We start from the raw sequence: 16,397 nt of genomic DNA, 5'->3' as shown, positions 1-16,397 counted from the left end.
CATTAGGTCCAGTCGTGGCCGACTCTGGGGTTGTGGCACTCATCTCACTTTACTGGCCGAGGGAGCCGGCGTACAGCTTCCGGGTCATGTAGCCAGCATGACTAAGCCGCTTCTGGCGAACCAGAGCAGCACACGGAAACACCGTTTACCTTCCCGCCGGAGTGGTACCTATTTATCTACTTGCACTTCTGACATGCTTTTGAACTGCTAGGTGGACAGGAGCAGGGACCAAGCAACGGGAGCTCACCCCATCGTGGGGATTCGAGCCGCCGACCTTCTGATCAGCAAGCCCTAGGTTCTGTGGTTTAACCCACAGTGCCACCCGCGTCCCATCTATTTTTGTTAGGGTGGCCATATTTCAAAAAGTGAAAATCCGGGGACACAAAAGTTGTAGTTTTAGAACTACAGTGGTACCTCCCTTTAAGAACAGTCTTGTTTGTGAACGATTCGGTTTACGAATTCTGCAAAACCGGAGGTAGTGTCCTGGTTTGCAAACTTTACCTCGGTCTACAAGTGGAAACTGAACAGTGGAAGGGCACCGGCGACAGGAGGCCTCATTAGGGAAAGCGTGCCTCAGTTTAAGAACGGTTTTGGTTTAAGAACGGACTTCCAGGACGGATTAAGTTCGTAAACTGAGGTACCACTGTATTTCGAAGTAGTTTTAGAACTTCCAACATGGGTTGGCATACCTCCAGATTTCCCAGGACATTTCAATGGTAACCATAGTGTTGTGAGATGAAATGAAATGTATCAACCCCCCATGTATGGTGAAACTGTTGCTTAATTAAAGAATTGTTGCTTAATTAAAGAATTGTGGGAGGGAATCCAAATCTCTCTCTCTCTCTCTCTCTCTCTATGTATATGCTGGTTGTCAACTACAACTGAAGGCATTAACAATGCTTCTGGGATTTGTAAAACATCAGCCACACAGTAGAGTATAGATTTCAGCTATTCATATGGCGTAGCAGCTTGTATATTGATTGCAAAGACGTGGAAAATGCATAAGTCACCTTCAACCAACCAATGGAAGAGGAAAATTTGGGACTTAATGGTGCTGAACAAAGTAACATGATACAAATGATTACAGGGTGGAAGAATGAATTCAACAGAAAAATTTCAGGAAAGTGGATTTATTTTGTTCTTTACCGGACTTGACATCATACAAGGGAATCAGGTTTGTTGAATATCTCTAAGCAGAGCCTGAATGTATTTTGTTATAAATAGAATCCTAGTCATTCAAATAAAACAATTCAATGCTGCAACAGACTAATGCCGAAGTCTTCAGAGCAAGTCAGAAGTGGTGGCCAAAGTCTTGGAGCCTCAGCTTCAGGATCTGTCCTCCCAGTGAGCACTCAGGGCTGATTTCCTTAAGAATGGATGGGTTTGATCTTCTTGCAGTCCATGGGACTCTCAAGAGTCTCCTCCAGCACCATAATTCAAAAGTATCAATTCTTCGGTGATCAGCCTTCTTCATGGTCCAGCTCTCACTTCCATACATCACTACTGGGAAAACCATAGCTTTAACTATATGGGCGTTTGTTGGCAAAGTGTCTGTTCATAGAGTCCAACAATCCACACGAAAGGTTGTTACAGTTTCACAGAATCCTTTCACAGAGTCTAAGACAAGGATTTCTAGAATATTAGCCTGTTACAGCACCTACTACTATGCTATAAGATCCACTGTCCTGTGATATCATATATGAGTTTGAACTACCGATGAAGCCCAGGATGGCGAAACAAGGCTAATATTCTGGAAATTACTGATCCACTGGGTCTTCTACTTTTTTTGTTGAACTTTATGAGCTACCTCTGTTGAAAGCTACAACTCAATACAATGAATAGTGAATATTATTTTTTCAAACGTACAACCGGTTACATCTTGTGTGTTTATTGAATGTGTTTCACGTAACCAGAGGTCTGTTGTTGTTTTGCCCTTTTGGGAAGCAGCAGCAGAGCTGTCCTAAATGCTCGATGTTCGCAGCATGTTAGAGCAACAGATGAAACAAGCTAAGAGCCTCTAATCTTTCTTTGCACACACTCCATATTGCCGGAGTTAAATATACTCAGAGTCGAGAGTGGATTTCATGCTCTTTATTCAGCTCATAGTGGTGAGGATGGAATGGAAGTCCCCTCAAAGTATCTGCTTTATATACATTCTTTACACAATGGGCTGCACGTGATTGGCTCATTCCAGAATTCTCCTGTAGGCCAATCAGGTTGCGGATTCACTTTCAACTGGAGCTGGATTGGGTGGCTCCTGCAGACCAATCATACTGCTGCATTGTTCTAGGACCAATCAGACTGCTGCATTTTGGATCCTATTGTTCTAGGACCAATCAGGCTGCTGCATTTTGGATCCTATTGTTCTAGGACCAATCAGACTGCTGCATTTTGGATCCTATTGTTCTAGGACCAATCAGGCTGCTGCATTTTGGATCCTATTCAACTCAGTACATAACACGGAGTTAAGAAGCAGAGCAAAATGATGGCAAGAAGCTTCTTCTGGTGCAGCTTTGCGCAACTTCTCTGTTCCGTGTGCGCTGTGTGGTTTTCTACAACTCACTTCCTTCTGACCTAATTTTTTTAAAATCCCACCCCAAACTGCTTGTGTGAAGGTACCTCTCTTCTTCCCCCATTTTATCCCCACAATAACCCTGTGCAGCCACATAACCCCATACATTCTATTTTTTTTCAAAAAACCTTTTTATTCATTTAATAACACAAATAAACAACACAAACAGAAAGACAAACAATACAAACAAATTCTTATCTTATCCTTATTTTTTCTAAACATTGTTAGGTGGGCTTCCCCAAGTCCCCCCTATCTGATTTTCATTGTACCTCATCTTTAGCAGTTTACATATATCATAATTTCTAACCTTTTTTTTTATTACACTTACTTTTACCATAAAAATCTTCACATTTTATCACTTACAAATAATACTATTTTAAAATACACTATCTTCTGCTTCTAACTCCACAGCCTATATCCACTTCCAAGCTATTCTAAGATTTAAATATTAACATATTTTTTCAAATATTCCTTAAACTTCTTCCAATCTTCTTCCACCGTCTCTTCTCTCTGGTCTCGGAGTCTCCCGGTCAGTTCGGCAAGTTCCATATCATCCATCATCTTCATCTGCCATTCTTCGATATTTGGTAAGTCTTGTTTCTTCCAATTCTTCACTAGTAATATTCTCGCAGCTGTTGTGGCATACAGAAAAAAAGGAACATCCTTTTGGGGGATTTTACCCCATAATCCCATACATTTTAAATGATGAAACGAAGCAATGGGTACACCTGGAGAGAGACGTAATCGAAAACACCTCCACCCCAAGAAGAATGGCAAGTTAAACTTATGGAATATGCACAAATGGCGAAACTTACGGGAAGACTCAGAGACAAAGACAATGCTAGAGGCTTTAAAAAAGACTGGGAATCGTTCATGCTGTATTTACAGAAATATTGTAAAGAAATGGACTCACTAGCAGGGTTTGAGTAAACACAATTCAGAAAACAAGAGTAAAGGTTGAGAAATAACAATATGGAAATTAATTAAATGTAAGATGTAATTGGAAGAAAATTTGGTACAAAAATGATAAGAATCTAAGAGCATTCAGCTAAGAAATGAAAAATAAGATAAAATTTAAGCAGAAGTAGCAAATTTTCATATAAAGAACCAGAAGGGGAAGTTGAGGGAAGTCATGGGTTGGGGGAAGTTCTGTTTTATTTTATTCTCTTATATAATAATAATAATAATAATAATAATAATAATAATAATAATAATAATAATAATTTATTTATATCCCACCCTCCCCAGCCGAAGCCAGGCTCAGAGCGGCTAACATCAAATCCGTTGAAAGTTAAATTGTAAAATTCAATAAAAAATTATTATGGAAAAAAAAATAGAAAATACCTCTACCACAGTAAACCCATTCCTCCAAAACAAACTAAGGAAAATTCCCACAACACTAAACATGGAAGGAAGAAGCAGGCAAATTGTCCTTAACCCCTTCCCCACTAAACCCCCTCGCTCACCACCCACTATTCCACCATGCAGCACAAAATCTCCAGATAAAAACCTGGCAAGCCAAAGGCCTACAAAAATAACAAACCTATATTGACACAAGAAATACAAAACAAACTTTACTGGCCGAGGGAGCTAGTGTTTGTCCGCAGACAGTTTTTCCGGGTCATGTGGCCAGCAGGACTAAGCCGCTTCTGGCGAAACCAGAGCAGTGCATGGAAACGACGTTTACCCTCCCTCCGGAGCGGTACCTATTTATCTACTTGCACTTTTTGGCATGCTTTCGAAATGCAGGTGGCCCTGTGGTCTATACCATTGAGCCTCTTGGTCTTGCCAATCAGAAGGTCAGTGGTTCGAATCCCCACGACAGGGTGAGCTCCCGTTGCTCAGTCCCTGCTCCTGCCAACCTAGCAGTTCGAAAGCACGTCAAAGTGCAAGTAGATAAATAGGTACCGTTCTGGTGGGAAGATAAATGGCATTTCTGTGTGCTGCTCTGGTTTCGGTGTTCCATTGTGCCATATATATATGCAGGTGTTCCATTGTGCCATATATATATGCAGGTTTTGGTGTCCTCGGGTGTCTTCCCGTGTAAAAGTTGGGGTGTCTAGGCGACGTTTCGACGAGGTCTCACTCGTCATCTTCAAGAAGATCTTCATCTTGAAGATGACGAGTGAGACCTCGTCGAAACGTCGCCTAGACACCCCAACTTTTACACGGGAAGACACCCGAGGACACCAAAACCTGCATTCCTGTACCCGTGAAAATCTACGAAAGCATATATATATATATATATAGTGGTACCTCAGGTTACAGATGCTTCAGGTTACAGACTCTGCTAACCCAGAAATAGTACCTTGGGTTAAGAACTTTGCTTCAGAATGAGAACAGAAATTGTGCGGTGGCAGCAGGAGGCCCCATTAGCTAAAGTGGTGCTTCAGGTTAAGAACGGACCTCCAGAACGAAGTTCTTAACCCGAGGTACCACTGTATGGGACAGTTGCATGTTCCATCGTTGCCACGGGTTGGACTAGATGATCCTCGGGGTCCCTTCTAACTCTTCAATTCTATTATTATTATTATTATTATTATTAAAAAAGAAAGCTCCATGTTTCAAAGCGCCTGCCTGGGTGGACACGCCCCCAGAAAACTAGTGATATGCTTTTCAATACGTAATTGAATTTGCATTTTGAATAACTAAATACTAATTAAAAATAAATAAATAAATTTATTTTTTTAATTAATTAATTAATTTGAAAAATAATCATTTAAAAATACTGATTCAACCAAACCTAAAACCTATTTCCCCCCCCCCCTATAGATGTGGAATTAAGTCGGTGGCAGCGGAGGATGGCGGCGCGTTGCTGCCGGCCGGGACCCTCCCCGAGCGGCCGCCTGAGGCCGCTGCCTCCCTCTGCCTGACAGCAGGGCCCGCCCGCTGCTCTGCCGGCTCCGGGGTCGAGGGGGGCGGGCTCTCCTCCTCCTTCTCCTTCCCGGCCTGCTTCTGGCGCTCCGCCTCCTTCTCCCTGCGCCGTTGCTCGGCTCCGGCCATGGCGGGGGAAGAGCGGCGGCGGCGGCGGCCGGGCTAAGCGATGCTCCCGGCGCGAAGGAGCCGCCCGGGATCTTGACGCAGGTAAGGCAGGCTCCGGAACGCGCTGCGCTGCGCTGCCCGGCCGCTAGAGGGGGCTGGAGAGCAGGGGGCAAAAGCGGGGCGCAAAGCGGGAGGGGGCGCAAGGGCTGGCCGGGCTCTTTTGAAGCCCCCCCCAATAGCCTGTCTTGTCTTTCAGGCAAAGTGGGGCGGGGATATTTGGAGAAGGGGGGGGCTCTTGCTGTCGTGCATGCTCCGGGGGCGCTCCGGAGGGCAGGATCTACGGGGGGGGGGAGGCTGCTTGCTTGCAGAATAGTGGGGTTCGGGGGGGCATTGGCAAAACAGGGGGGCGTACCGGGGATGCTGAGATGCTCCGGGAGCCGGAGAGGGGAGGGTAGGTGGTGCAGATCAGGAGAGCGGGGGTCTGTGTGTGTGTTTTCCACCCTAGAGGAAGCTGTTGTGGGGGGGGGGGTTGCTGATTTGGGGGGGTGTCTTTCCAGAGATGGGGCTAGTCTGATGCAGTAGGGAGGGAAGGAAAGCCCTCCGGGTCAGTCGCGTTCTCACGGGCGGTATACACGTTTCATAAATCTCGCTGGGCATCAATGGGAGGGGGTTCCTTGGGGGGGGCTGTTTGAGGAGGGGGAAGTCCTTCCGAGGGGGAGGAGCTGGAGGCGGGGCCGGGGGAGGGGCGGCCCCTCCGCCATGCAAACGCCGCGCGCGCTCCTCTTCCCCCCGCCGAAGACCCCGGAGCGCATCTGGGGTGGCTAACAAAAGCCGCTTTTGGGGGGCTTGGCTTGCAGGCTTGCAGAAAGCGGCGGAGGAAGAAGAGGGTGGCGAGCCGTGCCGTGCCGTGCCGTGCCGTGCCATTCCCTGGGCAGGTGAGTTGCTGTCTATCTGTCTGTCCGTCTGTCTGATGGGTGGCTGGCGTGGCTGGTCTTCCTTTGCAGCCAGGTCATTTGGGGTCACCCCCCCTTAGGGGAAACTGTGGCCGGAGGGAGCCCCTCTCTCTCTCCCGGGGCTGGGAGCCAGTGGCGTAGCGTGGGGGGGTGCAGGGGGGCCGGCCGCATCGGTCGCAACATCTGGGGGTTAGGGTTAGGGGGCGCAAATCCATGGGTTAGAGGGCGCAAATTACTTGCCTTGCCCCGGGTGCTGACAACCCACGCTACGCCACTGCTGGGAGCCACTTTTCTTAGCGGCGGACTTTCGCTTTCTCCAGCCGGCTTTGGCATCCATCCCCCCCCCCCCCCGCTAGGATGTCTTCCCAGCACCTGCCTCCCACTTTCCCTTTCACGCGCTCCCTCTCCCCCGCCTGCCTTTCACTCGCCTTGGACAATGGAGAGAGTGAGGGAAGAGGGGGGGGGGGGGTCTCGCCGGCTTCATTGTTTCTTGGCGAGCCAAAGGCTGCTCGCCCCCCCCCCCCCCCCCGGCCTTGAAGGCAGAGAGAGAAATGAACTGAGACCGGGAAATCCGTTCCCTTGCAAAGCCTGCTTTTGTTTTGGGTCTGGTTTTTGCAGAAAAAAAAGTTTCTTGGCGGCCGGCGTTGGTTTGCATGCGCGCTTAGAGGCGGTGCAGGATTCCTGGAAACTCGCGGATCCTCTTGCTGAGGAGGGGGTTTCAGGCGGGCAGGAGAATCTGGGATACTTCTCGCTTTAAGTAAGTCGGGAGGGAGCATCATCTGTTGTCTGGCAGTTCAGAAAAGGGGGGGGGGGACTTGAATTCCTCCCAGGTTTAGAAGTGGCCAGGAAGACACTTGCTTCCAAGAGCTGAGGGGGGACTATTAAGGCTATTAAGGTTTGCAGGGACAGCAGCAAAGGTGCTGGCTATTAAGGTTTATCTTCTTTTGCCTGGTGGTCCCCCAGAGTTTGAGCTACTGTGATTTATTTTAATTTTAACTGCCTGGAGCTGGAGCTGCAAAGAGGAGCGACTTAAAGGAGACCGGCTGCAGAAATGTGATTTGGTGTGAATTTGCTTTTCCGGTATCCCGCCTTCCTTGACAAACTAAATTTTTAAAAAGGTTGCAGCTTGAAGCAGATGTTTGCAGCTTCCTCATTCGATGGTCAATGTTTTCTCCATCTCTTCCGTGCTGGTAGGCAGCCGAACAAAAGATTTTTCAGAAGGTACACGGTGGCTGGCTCGCCAATTACGTAATTGCTGTCCCTGGACAAAAGTGGAGCTTGCAGGACAGGCGGGCTTGCTGTTTATTATGAACGGCCCCCTCGCCGGCTGCTCCCCCCCCCTCAAGCATGACGCTCACCTTCACAATTGGGGACAGGGAGCCTTTATGAGGCCTTCGAGCCGGTGATTCGGTGAGTTATTGCCCCACGCAACCCATTTGTAATTTCCTTTCTCTTTTTGCAAAATAAAAACCGATGGGCACATTGTCTCTCTCCCCGCCCCCCTGCTTCCTGATTAGCGGGAGGGCTTGTTGTTGAAAGACCCCTATTACAGTGCTGGAGTGCCTTAAATATTCAAGACACTCACTTGTATTTAGAGGCTATGATCATAAATTTCTGATGCTTTCCATGCAACTTCCCCCCCCCCATTTTTTTTTATTAGTTTTCCAAATTTATAACAAACAAACAAATAGAAAAAGAACATCAAAAACAGACAAACAACAAGCATTTATCTTGACTGTAATAATTCCACTTTTGTTAACATTGTGGCTGAGTTTCTGGCGGAATTTCCATATAAATCATTGTAGCAGTTTTCCAAAACTATTTTCACATAAAATTTACTTAGTCCATTAACATCTTTCTTTCTTTTTTCATTTTAACTTTAAACATATTATTCTGCAACATCACATATTGAAATCCTAGGCCTATCTGATATTCACAAGTATTTCTATTTAAATTATCTTAACATGTTTAGCTAAATAGTCTTTAAATTTCTTCCATTCCTCTTGGTACTCCTCCTCCTCCTTCTGGTTACGGACTCTTCCGGTCAGATCGGCCAGCTCCCAAAAGTCCATCATCTTCATCTGCCATTCCTCCACTGTTGGTACTTCTTGTGATTTCCAATTTTTGGCCAACAAAATTCCAGCTGCAGTTGTGGCCTGCTTTCCACTCAACTTTGTCCTTGGCTAATCTTCCGAGGAGCCCAGCCTGCTTCACAAATTCCCTTTGCCAACGGGAAAGGGTTTTTTTTAAGGCTGGGATCCTAAACCTTGCATGTCTGGGAGTAAGACCCATTGAATTCAGCAGCGCTTAACTGGAAACTCCCCCTTGGAACTGGGGGAGGGGGCAGTTGCCGCCTGCAAGACTGACTTCCTCAGTCCCCCTTGAAGAGAAAGAGGTTTGAGTGGGCTGCAGAGCAATGGCCTGTTGTCATGGGTGCCTTTTCCTTTTGTGTCCCGGTCTCCCATCAAGGGGCCTCCTCTGCCCCTCTTGCGATGAAGCGCTGTCTGCTCCACACTGCATTTGATTTATGAGACAAGAGGCTCAGCACACGGACCATTAAATTGACACCTCCTGGAAATGGATGGGAGGCAAAGTCAAGATCGCCCCCTCTTAGTCTTTATTTGTTTAGTGACCCCTAAAGCCTAATGCTTTAAACTGCACAGAAATTTAGCCTCTGAGACTGCCCCCTTACCATCCAGATTGGGACTCTGATGCGCAACCAAGCCAGTCACTTGCGCTCAGCCTAACCTACCTCACAGGGTCGTTGTGACGTTAAAGGGGAGGAGAGCCACTTTTGGGCTCCTTAGAGCAGGGCTTCCCAAACTTGAATCTCCAGCTGTTTTTGGACTACAGTTCTCATCAGAGTCCTGACTCCTGGCCCTGCTAGCTAGGGGTGATGGGATTTGTAGTCCAACAACAGCAGGAGGTCCATGTTTGGGGACGTTAGAGGAAAAGGGGGATGTGATTGTAATAGGACAGATTTCTAAAAAGAACCAAGGAGCATCTTCAGTGCTGCTATGTTCAAATCTGAGTACCAGTGGAAGGAAGTTTACATGTGCTGCCTATAGGACAAACAAGGTCTGCTGATGATTCCTACTTCAAAATGTTGTGTTTGATTACTATTTGGGGTCTTCAAGGTCTGCCCTTATGTGAGTGGAGCTGTTGTTGTTTAGTTGTGTCCGACTCTTTGTGACCCCCTGGACCAGAGCACACCAGGCACTCCTGTCTTCCACTGCCTTCCGCAGTTTGGTCAAACTCATGCTGGTAGCTTCGAGAACACTGTCCCACCATCTCGTCCTCTGTCGTCCCCTTCTCCTTGCGCCCTCCATCTTTCCCAACAGCAGGGTCTTTCCCAGGGAGTCTTCTCTTCTCACGAGGTGGCCAAAGTCTTGGAGCCTCAGCTTCACGATCTGTCCTTCCAATGAGCACTCAGGGCTGATTTCCTTAAGAATGGATGTGTTTGATCTTCTTGCAGTCCATGGGACTCTCCAGAGTCTCCTCTAGCATCATAATTCAAAAGCATCAATTCTTCGGCAATCAGCCTTCTTGATGGTCCAGCTCTCACTTCCATACATCACTACTGGGAAAACCATGGCTTTAACTATACGGACCTTTGTTGGCAAGGTGATATCTCTGCTTTTTAAGATGCTGTCTAGGTTTGTCATTGCTTTTCTCCCAAGAAGCAGACGTCTTTTAATTTTGTGGCTGCTGTCACCGTCTGCAGTGATCAAGGAGCCCAAGAAGCTCTCTGTGGTAGCTTATCTTAAAGTTTTAAATGTCTGTACGCTTATCGCATTTATAAATTTCAAATTTATTGTTGTACATTTTTTAAATGTTTGTTTTCTTTCTGGGATTGTACCCCCAAGTGTGTTTTATAAGCTGGTCTCCTACCGTAATAAATTATCTATCTATCTATCTATCTATCTATCTATCTATCTATCTACCTACCCTGACTGGCAGGAATCGAACGCGGGACTTTCTAATAGAGCTGACACTGCTGTTAATTCTGTGTGACATTTGCATGTGTATCTTGGAAGGTTGGCAGAGTCTTGTCCGAATGCATGACTTCAGAGTAGACCTATATGCAAGCCAGCCCCGGAAGTGATTTGGGGTCCTCCCCCTGCAAAAAAAGGCTGCAACCTTGATACCTGCTTCCTGAGAGTTCTGCTTCCTAGCTCTGATGTGGTGACACCCAACTGCTCAATTAAGAGGTTGTTAATTGCCTGACTACTTGACGATTAATCAATCCCTAACACCTGCAGCCTGGGAAGTAATTGAGAGCGGTGGGAAAGACGAGGGAGCTGTCTGCTCCTTGTCTCCCTCATCTTCACTCTGGGCTCCAGTTCCTTTGAAGAACACTTGGGCAAAAAAAAAATGAGAGGCACAAATACAAGATGGGTGACACCTGGCTTGAGAGCAGTACATGTGAAAAGGATCTAGGAGTCTTGGTTGACCACAAACTTGACATGAGCCAACAGTGTGACGCGGCAGCGAAAAAAGCCAATGCAATTCTGGGCTACATCAATAGGAGTATTGCATCTAGATCAAGGGAAGTAATAGTGCCACTGTATTCTGCTCTGGTCAGACCTCACCTGGAGTACTGTGTCCAGTTCTGGGCACCACAGTTCAAGAAGGACACTGACAAACTGGAATGTGCCCAGAGGAGGGCAACCAAAATGGTCAAAGGCCTGGAAACGATCCCTTATGAGGAACAGCTAAGGGAGCAGGGCATGTTTAGCCTGGAGAAGAGGAGGTTAAAGGGTGATATGATAGCCATGTTCAAATATATAAAAGGATGTCACATAGAAGAGGGAGAAAGGTTGTTTTCTGCTGCTCCAGAGAAGCGGACACGGAGCAATGGATCCAAACTACAAGAAAGAAGATTCCACCTAAACATTAGGAAGAACCTCCTGACAGTAAGAGCTGTTCGGCAGTGGAATTTGCTGCCAAGGAGTGTGGTGGAGTCTCCTTCTTTGGAGGTCTTTAAGCAGAGGCTTGACAACCATATGTCAGGAGTGCTCTGATGGTGTTTCCTGCTTGGCAGGGGGTTGGACTCAATGGCCCTTGTGGTCTCTTCCAACTCTATGATTCTATGAACTGCTCCCTTCCAGAGTCATCATTCAGTCCCAGCATGGCCTGGGCGCCCCATAGAAAGAGTCTGCATTACATAACGTTTAAATTTGTCATCTGGGGACGTGGGCTTTGGGAAAGCCAAGCCACTGCTAAGTGCTGGATGGACGGGAGGATTTATTCCAAGTTCAGCGAAGGTGCTTTGGGGTGGCTTGCGTGGAAGCATCCCTTTGTGATAATCCCCCTGCGTGCGAAGAGCTAGCGAGTCAGGGAAGGACCTGATGTTCTAGCTTTCTGCATGCAGGGAGGTTCAGAAGCTGGAATGTGTGCAGAGGAGGGCAGCCAAGATGATCACAGGCAGTGTCAGATTTACGTATAAGCTAAACAAGCTGTACCTTAGGGCTCCAGTCTCTTGTGGCCCCCCAAAAATATATGTCTTCTTAATTGTATTTCACTATTAATGTACATCTTCTTAATTGTATTTCAGTTCAACAATTACTTTGATAGAATACATATTTTGTTATGTGTAAATGGCTTTAGATACCCATCAGGTCCATAAATTACCATATAGCATATATTCAACACAAAAAACAGCGACCATTTGTTGTTGATAAAGGACAGCTGGACATAGAAAGGGCCCCATCACTTTCAGGAGCTTAGGGCCTTGTTGTTGTTTAGTCGTTTAGTCATGTCCGACTCTTCGTGACCCCCTGGACCAGAGCACGCCAGGCACTCCTGTCTTCCACTGCCTCCCGCAGTTTGGTCAGACTCATGTTTGTAGCTTCGAGAACACTGTCCCACCATCTCATCCTCTGTCGTTCCCTTCTCCTTGTGCCCTCCATCTTTCCCAACATCAGGGTCTTTTCCAGGGAGTCTTCTCTTCTCATGAGGTGGCCAAAATCTTGGAGCCTCAGCTTCAGGATCTGTCCTTCCATTGAGCACTCAGGGCTGATTTCCTTCAGAATGGAGAGGTTTGATCTTGCAGTCCATGGGACTCTCCAGAGTCTCCTCCAGCACCAGAATTCAAAAGCATCCATTCTTCAACGATCAGCCTTCTTGATGGTCCAGCTCTCACTTCCATACATTACTACTGGGAATACCATGGCTTGAACTATAGGGGCCTTTGTTGGCAAGATGATGTCTCTGCTTTTTAAGATGCTGTCTAGGTTTGTCATTGCTTTTCGCTTAGGGCCTTATCAAACCTAAATCTGGCCCTGATCAGGGGTCTGGAAACCAAGGAAGGGTTGAGGAAAAGAGCAGACTGAGACAGGATAGACATCTTCAGAAAAATCTGAAGGAGTACTACATGGAAGGTGGAACAAGCTTGTATTCTGCGTCTCCAGAGGGTAGGACCCGAACCGGTGGGTCCAAATGAAAAGAAAAGAAATGCTAACCAAATATTAGGATGAACTTCCTGATAATAAGGGTTCTGTACCTGTCTTGGCTCCTGGAGATGATTTAACCCTTGTTTACAGGGAGAGCCCGTCTCTTGGTCACAAGCCCTGAAATGTTCTAGATCTAGAGGATGAAAGGGGAAGAGCCGTAACTCAGTGGTCCAGCCTTTGCTAGGTATAAAGAAGGTCAGTCCAATATTGCATCTTCATATAGGTAATATCGCCTGGAGAGCTGCTGCCAGGCAGTGTTGGCCATACTGAGCTTGAGGGACCCCGGCGGTTCAGTGCTGCAAAAGGCAGCTTCCTGTGTTCCTATAAAAGCAGCACCAGGAGCCTGGATAGCTCAGCTGGTTGGAGCATGGTGCTGATCATGCCAAGGTTATAGGTTTGATCCCTGCGTATTCCTGCATTTCAGCGGGTTGGACTAGATGACCCTCGGGGTCCCTTCCAAGACTTCAGTTCTATGGTTCTGTGAACTGGGGCCTGGAAGCAAGCCAAGTGAAATTTTCCAATCTAATCTCTTAGTATGCATTTCTTATTTTCCCTGTTACATTTAAAACTCATAACCAATATCTCCATTCTTTATCTACTTTGTAGCACTTCATATATTTCTCCTTACAAAACCTCTTGTAGTCCTACTAGCGTAATTTGTTGATTACAGTTGCTCTTCAAATAATTCATATACGTCTTCCAATCTTCAGTAAATCTCTGGTCCCGCACGTTTCGAATCCTTCCTGTCCTTTTGTCCAATTCTGCATAGTCCATTATTTTCGTCTGCCATTCTTCTTTCGTCTGAATTTCTTCTTGTTTCCATTTCGGGGCTAACAATACTCTTGCCGCAGTTGTTGCATATAAAAAAAAATTAACGTCTTGCCTATTCATGTCCTGACGTATAATACCAAGTAAAAATGCTTTTGTTTTTTTTTTTTTTTTTAAATGTATATATCAACATCTCTTTCATCTCGTTATATATCATTTCCCAGAAGTTCTTTACTTTTTTACATTCCCATCTTCTGGGCATCTCAATCACTTATTTATGACTGAACAGACTAGAAATGCCTTCTTTGCTTTGCGTTTAACATTTTACCGCTCTTACCCCTATTTCACGTGAGTTTGTATTTACGATTCTGAGCCGCCGCAAGTCGCAAAATAGCCACTTATTAATAATAGCTGCTATCGCTGGATCAAGCTCAACATCAGTGTTGTCGAATTAATTAAACTACATAGTCTCAATTGGATTTTGAATAAATGTGCAGTTAATGGTGACTGTTTTCAATTTTGTTGTGCTATTATCTCCCGTAGTGGAGTGTGGAAACCACTATTCCGAATCACGCTTTTTATAGGGTAGACTCCCCATATCATCTAGGAAGTGGGGTGCCATTTTCCTTCTGAGTAAAACGCAGGGAGTCGGGTGGCTGCCGTGTTCCAGAAGCTAGTCCTCATTAATAATAATAATGTAATAATAATTTATTACTTATACCCTACCCATCTGGCTGGGACTCCCCAGCCACTCTGGGCAGCTTCCAACAGGAGATTAAAAATACATTAAAACGTCAGTCATTTAAAAAACTTCCCTAAACATTAAGCTGTTTCTTCCTTGCTTCACCTGAATCTATGCCCACCCACTAACCCCTGTGCTCAGTTCCACATATGGGATGAATTGGGCTCTTGCCCAGGAAAATGCCCAATGCCAGTGCTGTTTTGTACCCTTGAAACTCTCTGATAGTCCCTTGAACAAAAGCGGCATGTCGGCCTGAGCTCTCTGTCCCTCTCTCCTTCTCCTCCTCCTCCTCCTCCTCCTCCTCCTCCTCCTCCTCCTCCTCCTCCTCTTCCCACCCGCTGTGATAACCATGTTTTGTTTGCAAGTGTCCTCTCTAAAGGATTGATTTGTGATGAGCTAATGCCATTATTCTTAGGAGGCCTCATTAAGTTCACCTGTACGTGGAGCTTGAGATCTTCCCGTTTTGAGTCCGAGGCCCAAAGGTGCAAGAATCGTAGAATTGTAAGAGTTGGAAGGGACCCGGAGGGTCATGCAGTCCAACCCCCTGCAATGCAGGAATCTCAACACGGGGTCCCTCGTCCAATTTGAAACCAGACCAGACCCTGCTTAGCTTTGCAATGTGCTAGCAGTTCTATTGCTGCAAGAGGACATGTGCTTTGGAAGCTGCCTTCATCTGAGTCAGATCATTTACAGTCTCAAAGCTCTAACACTGTATCATAACAGATAGTGTAGGCCGGGGGTCAGCATACTTTTCCAGCAGGGGGCCAGTCCACTGTCCCTCAGATTTTGTGGGGGGGGGGGCAGACTTCATATATATTTTTTAAATGAACAAATTCCTATGCCCCACAAATAAGCCAGAGATGCATTTTAAATAAAAGCACATACAGTGGTACCTTGGGTTAAGTACTTAATTCGTTCCAGAGGTCTGTTCTTAACCTGAAACTGTTCTTAACCTGAAGTACCACTTTAGCTAATGGGGCCTCCTGCTGCTGCCGTGCCGCCGGAGAACGATTTCTGTTCTCATCCTGAAGCAAAGTTCTTAACCTGAGGTAATATTTCTGGGTTAGCGGAGTCTGTAACCTGAAGCATATGTAACCTGAGGTACCACTGTATTCTACTCATGTAAAAACACCAGGCAGGCCCCACAAATAACCCAGAGATGCATTTTAAATAAAAGGACACATTCTACTCATGTAAAAACATGCTGGTTCCCAGACCATCCGCGGGCTGGATTGAGAAGGCGATTGGGCCGGATCTGGCCCCCAGGCCTTAGTTTGCCTACCCATGGCGTAGGCCTCGGAATATTAATTGTCATTTCCATTGGACTCTATAGCCTACCATGGTATCTCAACTTGCAAACCAAGATTTGCAGCCCAAAGTCACTAAAGGCAGCCCTGTTTAGGGGAGCTTTTAATGTTTAATAGGTTATCGTATTTTAGTGTTTTGCTGGAAGCCGCCCGGAGTGGCTGGGGGGACCCAGCCAGATGGGCGTGGTTAAATAATAATAATAATAATAATTATTATTATTATTATTATTATTTGGTGGGTTTCACAACCAGAGTGTTTCATTACACATCCGACACCTGTTACATTTTTCCACCTCAAGTTAAGACTTGAGACAAACTTCATTCTCACCTGTCAAAACTATCCCCCCCCCCCCCGGATCAGAGTTTATAAGAGAGGGAAGGAGCTTGGCCTCAGGTAGATTATTATTCCTATATTTATTTATATTCCGCTCCCCCCCCCCCCGACAGATCAGCAAATAAGTAAATGTTGAGAGCCAAACCAGGGAGTGTTAGTCCAGAAGTGCTCCAACGCTGGCTGCTGTGCCAGTTCAGGCTGGCCACTCATGCCCTACGACATGGGTGGAGAACTTTGTGGCCAGGGGCCAAATGTGCCCCTCCATGCCTCTTTTCCTGGCCCTT

General features: G+C 46.3%; 1 protein-coding gene across 1 annotated transcript in view; it reads left to right on the top strand.

The window, feature by feature from the left end:
- Window positions 1-5,529: 5,529 nt before the first annotated feature.
- The window catches only part of NIN (ninein), a 116,818-nt gene continuing 105,950 nt past the window's right edge, over window positions 5,530-16,397 (top strand). The window contains exons 1-2 of the mRNA XM_083753789.1: window positions 5,530-5,656; window positions 6,412-6,489. The gene's annotated coding sequence lies outside the window, so the exon portion shown is untranslated. The remainder of the gene's footprint in view (window positions 5,657-6,411; window positions 6,490-16,397) is intronic.

Source organism: Podarcis gaigeae, assembly GCF_964106915.1.
Source record: "Podarcis gaigeae genome assembly, chromosome: 1".
Classification (NCBI taxonomy): domain Eukaryota; kingdom Metazoa; phylum Chordata; class Lepidosauria; order Squamata; family Lacertidae; genus Podarcis; species Podarcis gaigeae.
Note: the sequence above shows the minus strand (reverse complement) of the source record. Positions and strands in the feature narration are given on the sequence as shown.